This window comes from Arachis hypogaea, chromosome 7, assembly GCF_003086295.3.
Source record: "Arachis hypogaea cultivar Tifrunner chromosome 7, arahy.Tifrunner.gnm2.J5K5, whole genome shotgun sequence".
NCBI lineage: Eukaryota > Viridiplantae > Streptophyta > Magnoliopsida > Fabales > Fabaceae > Arachis > Arachis hypogaea.
The window spans coordinates 76,682,636-76,695,272 of NC_092042.1; the positions used below are offsets into that span (position 1 = coordinate 76,682,636).

A 12,637-nucleotide genomic window follows, 5' to 3' on the forward strand; every position below is an offset into this window, starting at 1 on the left:
TGTATCCTGAGTAGGCGTCCATAAAGGATAAATATCTGTAGCCTGAGGCTAAGTCGACCAAAGCATCAATTCTGGGAAATGGATAAAGATCCTTAGGGCAGGCTTTATTGAGGTCGATATAATCAACACATATTCTCCACTTCTTGTTTTGTTTTTTCACCAACACGACGTTAGCTAACGATAGTGGATATTTTACCTCCCTTATAAACCCTATCTCTAACAAGACTTGTACTCTCTCTTCCACGACCTGTGTCTTTTCTGGTCTGAGCTTCCTACGCTTCTGCTGAACAGGTCAGGAGCTCGGATATAGTGCGAGTTTATGGGACATCCGGTCAGGATCTATGTTGGGCATGTCGGAAGCTTTCCATGTGAAGAGATCAGAGTTTTTCCTCAACAGGTTAACGAACTGTTCCTTCAGGCTTTCCTCCAGGTTTACCCCTATGCTCGTTGTTTTGTTAGGGTGGTCTCCAATTTGTACCTCTTCTATTTCGCCCTCAGGTTGGGGGCATAATTCTTCAAGAGTTCGGACCCCTCCTAACTCGACGGTGTTGACTTCTTTTTCCCCCTGGATTGCCTTTCAAGCTGAGGCTCTCATTGTAGTATTTTCGTGCTAACTTTTGGTCCCCCTTTACAATGGCAATCCCTTCTGCTATGGGAAATTTCATGCAGAGGTAAGGAGTAGAAACTACAGCTGCGAGTCGGTTCAAGGTAGTCTGACCTTTTAAAGCATTGTAACCCGAGTTTACATTGATTACAATATAATCGATGTTTAGTGTTTTTGACCTGGCACCTTTACCAAAAGTGGAATACAGTGAGATGTAACCAAGAGGTCGGATTGGTGTATCTCCCAGTCTGAAGAGGCTGTTGGGGTATGCCTTTAAATCCTTTTCTTCTAACCCGAGCTTATCAAAGGCGGGTTTGAACAAAATATCAGCTGAGCTACCCTGATCTATCAAGGTTCTGTGGAGGTTAGCGTTGGCTATAATCATAGTTATCACCACAGGGTCATTATGCCTAGGTATTATTCCTTAAGCGTCTTCTTTAGTGAACGAGATAGTGGGCAAGTCAGTTGATTTACTATCTTCCCCGACTTGATATACCTCCTTAAGGTGTCTTTTTTGTGATGATTTTGATATTCCCCCTCCTGCGAACCTTCCATTGATCATGTGTATATGTCATTTTGGGGTGTGAGGTGGGCCTTCTTGTCGTCCTCCTTCCTCATCCCGTCTTCTTTTTCTTGGGTCGTCCGTTCTCTCGGCCAAATATCTGTCAAGTCGGCCTTCTCTGGCCAACTTTTCTACGACATTTTTTAAGTCGTAGCATTCATTGGTGGAATGTCTATAGAGCTTATGGTACTCACAATATTCTGTCCGACTTCCAACTTTCTTGTATTTAATTGGACAAAGAGGTGGAAGCTTTTCCGTATGACATATTTCTCTTTAAACATCCACCAAGGAAACCCTTAGAGGAGTGTAGTTATGGTACTTTCTGGACTTCTCTGTATTTTGCTCCTTTTTATTTTTGGGCTTTTTTTTCTTTTTCTCAAGGTTGGTAGGACATGTTTGACCAAGGGAAAGGTTCCTTGAGTCAGAAATTTTTCTCCATATTGATGTATTTCTCCGTCCTTTCTTGAATTTCATTTAGAAAAGTTGGGTGTCGTTTGGATATTGACTGGGAGAATGATCCTTCTTTAAGGCCATTATCTAAGCCAATGATCACAGCTTCAGTAGGCAAATTCTGGATCTCTAAACAAGCTTTATTAAACCTTTCCATGTAGTCCCGAAGAACCAGTAAACTCGGAGCGTGCTTCGTTTTGTCCTTTTTGATGGAGAATCTGGTCAGAAATTTTCATGCCAGGTCGTCAAAACTGATGACCGGCCTAGTGGGTAGGCTATCAAACCACTTCATTGCCACTTTAGTCAAAGTAGTAGGGAAGGCTTTACAACGAGTGGCGTCAGAGGCATCTGCCAAGTATGTAAGAACCGCAACTAATCAAACGGTTAATTAAGTGATTAATTGCCCAGATTAGATTTTGAAATGTTAAAGAGAGAATTTTAGGATGTAAAGGTAATTTTTGGACTCAGTGGATCTTTCTGAGTCAGAAAATGTATTTTCTGTAAAAAACCATGAAAAACCATAAACCGGCAGTTAAACCGGTTGAACCGGTTCAAGTCAGCCCGGTACTGCACGAGAAAAGTGAAACAGGCTAAAAATGCTAACGTATTAGACCGGGCCCAAGTTGGTCCCAAGCCCAACATATAAAAGGTTCATTAATGAACCCTTTACTTCACAAACACAACACACACATCAGAAATAAGAAAAGAGGGAGAGGAGAAGAGAGAACACTATTCACTCCTCAATTCAACTTGCGATATCTTGAGCTACGGTACTCCGATTTGCATGCCGTCAGCGGCTACACGTTCCTTGTGACAAGCTCTATGAAACCCATGTAAGAGACTAGTAAGAAAAGTTCGAAATCTTCCCAGTTTCTCTCTTGAAATTTTCGGGTATTTAGGGTTTTTGAGTAAGTGAGTTTTTGTGATTTTGGATGTTTAGGTTCACTCTAATCGTTGCTTAGCTTGGGATTTTGACATCCAAATCTATTGGAAAAGGTAAGAGCCATTAAAACCTTGTGAATTTATATTTAATTGGAACCCTAGGTTGATTTGAGGTGATTTATATGTATATAGTTTGATATTTATGGCTACGGAAGCTATTGGAACTTAATTGTGCTTATTGGAGTGGAATTGAAAGCTTGGATTGTGGTTGGAAGTTTGTTTGTGCTAATTTGGAGATTTGGTTCATATAGGGAATTGGCCAAGGTATGGTTTCGGTTCCCTCTATGTAGTATATAATATTCATGGACACATAGGCGAGTGACCAATAGGATATGTTTGAATTAAAATGATTGTTAGTGTTTTAAATGTTGATGAGTTGATGAATGTTGGGTTTGATTGAGATGAATTACAATGATATGATGATGTTGAATGATTGTATGGATTCGAGGTTGGTTCAGTATGATTATTGTAGTGTTATGATTTATGAAATGGTGGGTTTGATGGTGATTTGATTATAATTGTTATATAGTTGATGTTGAAATTGAGAGTAATGAAATGAGAAGGAGAATGTGGTAAAGTTGGTGTATTATGACACAACAGGTAAATTTTGATGAAAAGTGGAGTTTTAGATGGTTTGGTATGATTTGGTATGGGTATGGTAAGAAATTGTGAAAATTGTGAAGTTTAGTAAAACTAGGTTTTTGGTGAATTTTGTTCGATAATAAATTTTGCCTCGGTTTTTTATATTGATTGAAATTTGTTTAGAAATAAAGATCTTTGAAAACCCTTTAAATTGATATAAAGTCTGCAAAATTTGGAATTTTGTAGAGGAAGTTATGATCATTCAAAATTGGTGTTAAAAATCTGAAATTCTGCAAAGTTACAGAATTTCATGATTTCTGATATGTGCGGGCGCACACTCTTGTGCGGACGCACAACCTGCAAAAATTTTGATCTGTGCGGACGCACACAGCTGTGCGCACGCACAGGCAGGGAAGCGCGTTCTATGTGCCGCGCTAGCACAGCTTGTGCGCGCACATATCTAAGAAAGAATTTCAACTTGTGCGGACGCATACGTTGGGAAGGGCAATCTGTTGGAGGCGCTGGCCCTTTTTGTGCGAGTGAATAGATTTTGTAAGTTTTGCCACCTGTGCATACACACACACCCCCGTGCGTACGCACACATTTTAAAATTTCCGGGACGTGCGCACGCACAGATTCCTGTGCGGCCGCACACATCCTGTTTCTCAAATTTACTTGTTTTTAACTATTCTACCTTCCCAACAAGATTGTAAGCTTCTCTAACACCATTTTAAGACTTTTGGGCATAGTTTTGAGTATTAGAACATAGGATATAACTTAAGGGTTCTAGTATATGATTTTATGATAAATTAGAAAACGTAGGCCTAGGTTTCTGGCGGGCTGAGGATGGTTTGATGTCATATGAAGGGTGATGGATATATGAGATGAGAAATTATGATTTGTTGATGTTCGGAAACTGAATTGTGAATAGACAGTGGTTGAGATGAGTCGGGGACTCGGATTGAGATGGTGGATCTCTGTATACTGAAAATACTTTTTGAAAACAACTAAAATAATATTTTTATTGAGATTATGAGACGCTATGCGCCAGGCAGGGACGGTGGTTAATCCCGCCTGTCGAGATAGCGGCGGCAGCGTAAGGACGGTTGTTAATCTCGCTTGCGGTTAGATGTGAGGTCGGTGGCAATAGTATCCCGCTCGCATCCCTTCAGATCAATAGAGCGTACAGGCGTGAAACCCTGGATAGTGATCCGAGCACTATATCTCGGGGGTTCCCATACCATGATTCTGAAGGGCAACATCTCCATGGAGATGTGTCGGGTTGGCAGTTGAACCGACAATGTGGTAGCACAGCCAGTAAGGTAGGCATTCATCATATGCATTTTCTATCTGTTTGTATGCTTTGTTTACTTGTAATGGCTTGCCTAAGTGAATAACATGCTTACTTGCTATCAGAATTATTTGCCTTATATGCTTCTATCTATGCTTTACTTGCATTGTATATTACCTGTGTTTTCTACTGGGATTGAGGAGGTTCGGAAGGCGGTGGCGATGGGATCACACGGAGGGTCGGTTGGTGAAGGCTGTGGGAAAACAATGTTTGGTTAGAATAGAAATCCCTTAAGATAGATTACCCGGTTTATTTATGTTAAGGTTTATATTTTATGCTTATCTATTTTAGAATGCTTTAAGCTTGAATCTTGTGATGGATATGGAGCTTAGGATTGCCTTTGGCGTCCCGGGGTCTTATATCCTATATCACTGGGCACTGTTACTATACTGAGTACATCCAGTTCTCATACCATATTTTTGTTGTGTTTTTCAGATGCAGGTCGCAACCCACCTCAGTGAGTTGCTTTGGATGGTGACATAAGTGGAGAATCTTGGATTCTTTTGGAGTCTTTTTGGTTTATGTTGTTTATACATCTCTCCTTTTGTATTTTGTTTTTCCTAGAGGCATGTATATGAGAGAACAAAATTGGTATAAGTTGTTTTCACTGTATGGTTCTGTATACCTGTATATGGCTAGCCGGCTTAAACTCCGCGAGTCATGGCTAGTTCCTTATGATATTATACTATTATACTATTATCCTGTTTATATTACATCTATATCTTGTGCCTTAAGCTAGTAGCTTCGTTAGTATGCTTTGCACTTTTAAATCCTGTTTTTGAGCTATATCCTTCATCGAGCTTCTAGATTATACTATTCTTTCTGTATATATATATATATATATATATATATATATATATATATATATATATATATATATATTATGTAGAGCTTAGAACTGTCGTAATCTCTGATTAACCTTTGTTTTATGACGCGAGGTAAGGCTTAGGCTAATTAGGGTGTTACATTTAGTGGTATCAGAGCGGTTCGTCCTCGTGAGCCTGAGTGATAGACTGATTGTGCTTCATTGCATACTCTGTGTGCCTTTTATTTGATGCTATTAGGTTATCTGCTTTATATATGCATATCATGCTTGTTTGTCAGTGCCTGTTTGGGATAATTGAAGCACTAGACTTTTGGTATTGAGACTGATCACCTTGATATCGATTGTGTGGTGTAGACAGGAACCCTACATGGCCACTCACGGACAAGGTCGAACACGAACCCGGGAAAGTAGGAATGAGCAACCAACTGACAATCATGCTGAATTCATGGCGGCAATGGCGAATCTCGCTAATACCATGGAAGCTAATGCTGCTGTGACTCTGCAAGCTGTGCAGAGATTGGGCCAACCGGCTCGGAACGGAAATGGGAATGGGAATGGCGAAGGGAATGCCAACGATAATGCTGAGGGTAACGGCGATAACATGGGAGGAGTTCTGATGACCTTGGCGACGTTCCTCAAGGTTCATCCGCCAACTTTTCGAGGATCAACTAATCCTACTGAAGCGGACCACTGGTTCCAAGCCATGGAGCATGCTTTACAGTCGCAGCATGTTCCACACAATTAGTATGTCGAATTTGCCGCTTATCAGCTAGCGGGAGAGGCCCAGCCCTGGTGGCAAGCTGAGTGTCGTTTGCTACAACTTCAGAACGCTGACATTCCATGGGAGGTATTCCAGACGGCTTTCTATAAGAAATACTTCCCTGAGTCTGCAAGGGAATCAAAGGAGATGGAACTAATGCAGCTGAAGCAAGGTTCCCTATCTGTGGCATACTACACCAATAAGTTTGAGGAGCTCTGTAGGTTTTCTAGGGTGTGTCAAGGTGTCCCGGAGACTTATGAGAGCTGGAAGTGCATTAAGTACCAGAGGGGTTTAAAGGATAACATTATGACTGTTGTGGCTTGGTGGACGAAATTGTGATCACTACAACTTCGCACAACTAACCAGCAAGTGTACTGGGTCGTCCAAGTAATAAACCTTACGCGAGTAAGGGTCGATCCCACAGAGATTGTTGGTATGAAGCAAGCTATGGTCACCTTGTAAATCTTAGTCAGGCAAACTCAAAAGGATATGAATGATGAATAAAACATAAAGATAAAGATAGAGATACTTATGTAATTCATTGGTGGGAATTTCAGATAAGCGTATGAAGATGCTGGGTCCCTTCCGTCTCTCTGCTTTCCTACTGTCTTCATCCAATCCTTCTTACTCCTTTCCATGGCAAGCTTATGCAAGGGTTTCACCGTTGTCAGTGGCTACCTCCCATCCTCTCAGTGGAAATGTTCAACGCACCCTGTCACGGCATGACTATCCATCTGTCGGTTCTCAATCAGGCCGGAATAGAATCCAGTGATTCTTTTGCGTCTGTCACTAACGCCCCGCCCTCAGGAGTTTGAAGCTCGTCACAGTCATTCAATCATCGAATCCTACTCAGAATACCACAGACAAGGTTAGACCTTCCGGATTCTCTTGAATGCCGCCATCAGTTCTAGCCTATACCACGAAGATGCTGATCTCACGGAATGGCTGGCTCGGTTGTCAGGCGAGCGCTCGGTTGTCAGGCGATCAACCATGCATCGTGTATCAGGAATCCAAGAGATATTCACCCAATCTAAGGTAGAACGGAGGTGGTTGTCAGTCACACGTTCATAGGTGAGAATGATGATGAGTGTCACGGATCATCACATTCATCAAGTTGAAGAACAAGTGATATCTTAGAACAAGAACAAGCGGAATTGAATAGAAGAACAATAGTAATTGCATTAATACTCGAGGTACAGCAGAGCTCCACACCTTAATCTTTGGTGTGTAGAAACTCCACCGTTGAAAATACATAAGAACAAGGTCTAGGCATGGCCGTGAGGCCAGCCTCCCAATGATCAAAAGATTCCAAAGATCAGAAGATTAAAATACAATAGTAAAATGTCCTATATATAGAGAACTAGTAGCTTAGGGTTTACAGAGATGAGTAAATGACATAAAAATCCACTTCCGGGCCCACTTGGTGTGTGCTTGGGCTGAGCATTGAAGCATTTTCGTATAGAGACTCTTCTTGGAGTTAAACGCCAGCTTTGGTGCCAGTTTGGGCGTTTAACTCCCATCCTTGTGCCAGTTCCGGCGTTTAACGCTGGGAATTCTGAAGGTGACTTTGAACGCCGGTTTGGGCCATCAAATCTTGGGCAAAGTATGGACTATCATATATTTTTGGAAAGCCCAGGATGTCTACTTTCCAACGCCGTTGAGAGCGCGCCAATTGGGCTTCTGTAGCTCCAGGAAATTCACTTCGAGTGCAGGGAGGTCAGAATCCAACAGCATCTGCAGTCCTTTTTAGTCTCTGAATCAGATTTTTGCTCAGGTCCCTCAATTTCAGCCAGAAAATACCTGAAATCACAGAAAAACACACAAACTCATAGTAAAGTCCAGAAAAGTGAATTTTAACTAAAAACTAATAAAAATATACTAAAAACTAACTAGATCATACTAAAAACATACTAAAAATAATGCCAAAAAGCGTACAAATTATCCGCTCATCACAACACCAAACTTAAATTGTTGCTTGTCCCCAAGCAACTGAAAATAAATTAAGATAAAAAGAAGAGAATATACTATAGACTCCAAATTATCAATGAAACTTAGCTCCAATTAGATGAGCGGGACTAGTAGCTTTTTGCCTCTGAACAGTTTTGGCATCTCACTTTATCCTTTGAAATTCAGAATGATTGGCTTCTCTAGGAACTCAGAGTCCAGATAGTGTTATTGATTCTCCTAGTTAAGTATGATGATTCTTGAACACAGCTACTTTATGAGTCTTGGCCGTGGCCCAAAGCACTCTATCTTCCAGTATTACCACCGGATACATACATGCCACAGACACATAACTGGGTGAACCTTTTCAGATTGTGACTCAGCTTTGCTAGAGTCCCCAATTAGAGGTGTCCAGGGTTCTTAAGCACACTCTTTTTGCCTTGGATCACAACTTTATTTCTTTCTTTTTCTTTCTTTTTCTTTTTCTCCCTTTTTTTCGTTCTTTTTTTGAATTCACTGCTTTTTCTTGCTTCAAGAATCATTTTTATGATTTTTCAGATCCTCAGTAACATGTCTCCTTTTTCATCATTCTTTCAAGAGCCAACAATTTTAACATTCATGAACAACAAATTCAAAAGACATATGCACTGTTCAAGCATACATTCAGAAAACAAAAAGTATTGTCACCACATCAAACTAATTAAGCTAGTTTTAAAGATGAATTCGAAATCCTGTACTTCTTGTTCTTTTGTAATAAAAACAGTTTTCATTTAAGAAAGGTGATGGATTCATAGGACATTCATAACTTTAAGGCATAGACACTAAGACACTAATGATCACAAGACACAAACATAGATAAACATAAGCATAAACTTTCGAAAAACAGAAAAATAAAGAACAAGGAAATTAAAGAACGGGTCCACCTTAGTGATGGCGGCTTGTTCTTCCTCTTGAAGGTCTTATGGAGTGCTTGAGCTCCTCAATGTCTCTTCCTTGTCTTTGTTGTTCCTCTCTCATGGTTCTTTGATCTTCTCTTATCTCATGGAGGAGGATGGAATGTTCTTGGTGCTCCACCCTTAGTTGTCCCATGTTGGAACTTAATTCTCCTAGGGAGGTGTTTAGTTGCTCCCAATAGTTTTGTGGAGGAAAGTGCATCCCTTGAGGCATCTCAGGGATTTGATGATGAGAGGGATCTTTTGTTTGCTCCATCCTCTTCTTAGTGATGGGCTTGTCCTCATCAATGGGGATGTCTCCCTCTATGTCAACTCCAACTGAATAACAGAGGTGACAAATGAGATGAGGAAAGGCTAACCTTGCCAAGGTAGAGGACTTGTCCGCCACCTTATAAAGTTCTTGGGATATCACCTCATGAACTTCTATTTCTTCTCCAATCATGATGCTATGAATCATGATAGCCCGGTCTATAGTAACTTCGGACCGGTTGCTAGTGGGAATGATTGAGCGTTGGATAAACTCCAACCATCCCCTAGCCACGGGTTTGAGGTCATGCCTTCTCAATTGAACCGGCTTTCCTCTTGAATCTCTCTTCCATTGGGCGCCCTCTTCACAAATGTCTATGAGGATTTGGTCCAACCTTTGATCAAAGTTGACCCTTCTAGTGTAAGAGTGTTCATCTCCTTGCATCATGGGCAAGTTGAATGCCAACCTTACATTTTCCGGACTAAAATCCAAGTATTTCCCCCGAACCATAGTAAGCCAATTCTTTGGATCCGGGTTCACACTTTGATCATGGTTCTTGGTGATCCATGCATTGGCATAGAACTCTTGAACCATTAAGATTCTGACTTGTTGAATGGGGTTGGTAAGAACTTCCCAACCTCTTCTTCGGATCTCATGTCGGATCTCCGGATATTCACTCTTTTTGAGTTTGAAAGGGACCTCGGGGATCACCTTCTTCAAGGCCACAACTTCATAGAAGTGGTCTTGATGCACCCTTGAGATGAATCTCTCCATCTCCCATGACTCGGAGGTGAAAGCTTTTGCCTTCCCTTTCCTCTTTCTAGAGGTTTCTCCGGCCTTGGATGCCATAAATGGTTATGGAAAAACAAAAAGCAATGCTTTTACCACACCAAACTTAAAAGGTTTGCTCGTCCTCGAGCAAAAGAAGAAAGAAGAGAGTAGAAGAAGAAGAAATAGAGGAGATGGAGATGGCCTTGTGGTTCGGCCAAAGGGGGGAGAAGTAGTGTTTAGGTTGTGTGAAAACGAAGGAGTGAAGAAGGGTTTATATAGGAGTGGGGGGAGGGTTATGGTTCGGTCATGTATGGGTGGGTTTGGGAGGGAAAGTGGTTTGAATTTGAATGGTGGGGTAGGTGGGGTTTTATGAAGGATGGATGTGAGTGGTGAAGAGAAAGATGGGATTTGATAGGTGAAGGGTTTTTGGGGAAGAGGTGTTGAGGTGATTGGTGAATGGGTGAAGAAGAGAGAGAGAGTGGTGGGGTAGGTAGGGATCCTGTGGGGTCCACAGATCCTGAGGTGTCAAGGAAAAGTCATCCCTGCACCAAGTGGCGAGCAAAATTGCTCTTTGTGCCAATTCTAGCGTTAAACGCCGGGATGGTGTCCCTTTCTGGCGTTAAACGCCCAGAATGGTGCCAGACTGGGCGTTAAACGCCCATCTGCTAGCCTTACTGGCGTTTAAACGCCAGCAGGATCTTCCTCCAGGGTGTGCTATTTTTCTTTCTGTTTTTCATTCTGTTTTTGCTTTTTCAATTGATTTTGTGACTTCTCATGATCATCAACCTACAGAAAACATAAAATAACAAAAGAAAATAAATAAAAAATAACATTGGGTTGCCTCCCAACAAGCGCTTCTTTAATGTCAGTAGCTTGACAGAGGGCTCTCATGGAGCCTCACAGATACTCAGAGCAATGTTGGAACCTCCCTACACCAAACTTAGAGTTTGAATGTGGGGGTTCAACACCAAACTTAGAAGTTGGTTGTGACCTCCTAACACCAAACTTAAAGTTTGACTGTGGGGGCTCTGTTTGACTCTGTTTTGAGAGAAGCTCTTCATGCTTCCTCTCCATGGTGACAGAGGGATATCCTTGAGCCTTAAACACAAAGGATTCTTCATTCACTTGAATGATCATTTCTCCTCTATCAACATCAATCACAGCCTTTGCTGTGGCTAGGAAGGGTCTGCCAAGGATGATGGATTCATCCATGCACTTCCCAGTCTCTAGGACTATGAAATCAGCAGGGATGTAATGGTCTTCAACTTTTACCAGAACATCCTCTACAAGTCCATAAGCTTGTTTTCTTGAGTTGTCTGCCATCTCTAGTGAGATTCTTGCAGCTTGCACCTCAAAGATCCCTAGCTTCTCCATTACAGAGAGAGGCATGAGGTTTACACTTGACCCTAGGTCACACAAGGCCTTCTTGAAGGTCATGGTGCATATGGTACAAGGTATTGAAAACTTCCCAGGATCCTGTCTCTTTTGAGGTAATTTCTGCCTAGACAAGTCATCCAGTTCTTTGGTGAGCAAAGGGAGTTCATCCTCCCAAGTCTCATTTCCAAATAACTTGTCATTTAGCTTCATGATTGCTCCAAGGTATTTAGCAACTTGATCTTCAGTGACATACTCATCCTCTTCAGAGGAAGAATACTCATCAGAGCTCATGAATGGCAGAAGTAAGTCCAATGGAATCTCTATGGTCTCATTTTGAGCCTCAGATTCCCATGGTTCCTCTTTGGGGAACTCATTGGAGGTCAGTGGACGTCCATTGAGGTCTTCCTCAGTGGCGTTCACTGCCTCTCCCTCCTCTCCTAATTCGGCCATGTTGATGGCCTTGCACTCTCCTTTTGGATTTTCTTCTGTATTGCTTGGGAGAGTACTAGGAGGGAGTTCAGTAATTTTCTTGCTCAGCTGTCCCACTTGTGCCTCCAAATTTCTAATGGAGGACCTTGTTTCAGTCATGAAACTTTGAGTGGTTTTGATTAGATCAGAGACCATGGTTGCTAAGTCAGAGGTGTTCTGCTTAGAACTCTCTGTCTGTTGCTGAGAAGATGATGGAAAAGGCTTGCCATTGCTAAACCTGTTTCTTCCACCATTATTATTGTTGAAACCTTGTTGAGGTCTCTGTTGATCCTTCCATGAGAGATTTGGATGATTTCTCCATGAAGGATTATAGGTGTTTCCATAGGGTTCTCCCATGTAATTCACCTCTTCCATTGAAGGGTTCTCAGGATCATAAGCTTCTTCTTCAGAGGAAGCTTCCTTAGTACTACCTGGTGCATTTTTCAGGATCATGCCAATATGGCATTCAGAGTGTCAATCTCAAGAACTCCTTTCTTCTGATTTGTCCCACTGTTCACGGGATTTCTTTCAGAAGTGTACATGAATTGGTTATTTGCAACCATTTCAATTAGTTCTTGAGCTTCTGTAGGCGTCTTCTTCAGATGAAGAGATCCTCCAGCAGAGCTATCCAAAGACATCTTGGATAGTTCAGAGAGACCATCATAGAAAATACCTATGATGCTCCATTCAGAAAGCATATCAGAGGGACACTTTCTGATTAATTGTTTGTATCTTTCCCAAGCTTCATAGAGGGATTCTCCTTCCTTCTGTCTGAAGGTTTGGACTTCCACTCTAAGCTT

The 12,637-nt window shown here is 41.6% G+C and overlaps 1 non-coding gene across 1 annotated transcript; it reads left to right on the top strand.

Annotated features, from left to right (window-relative positions):
• Window positions 1-12,529: 12,529 nt before the first annotated feature.
• On the top strand, window positions 12,530-12,637 carry LOC112704804 (small nucleolar RNA R71). The gene has a single exon (XR_003155411.1). It is a non-coding gene; the product is annotated as a small nucleolar RNA R71 (small nucleolar RNA).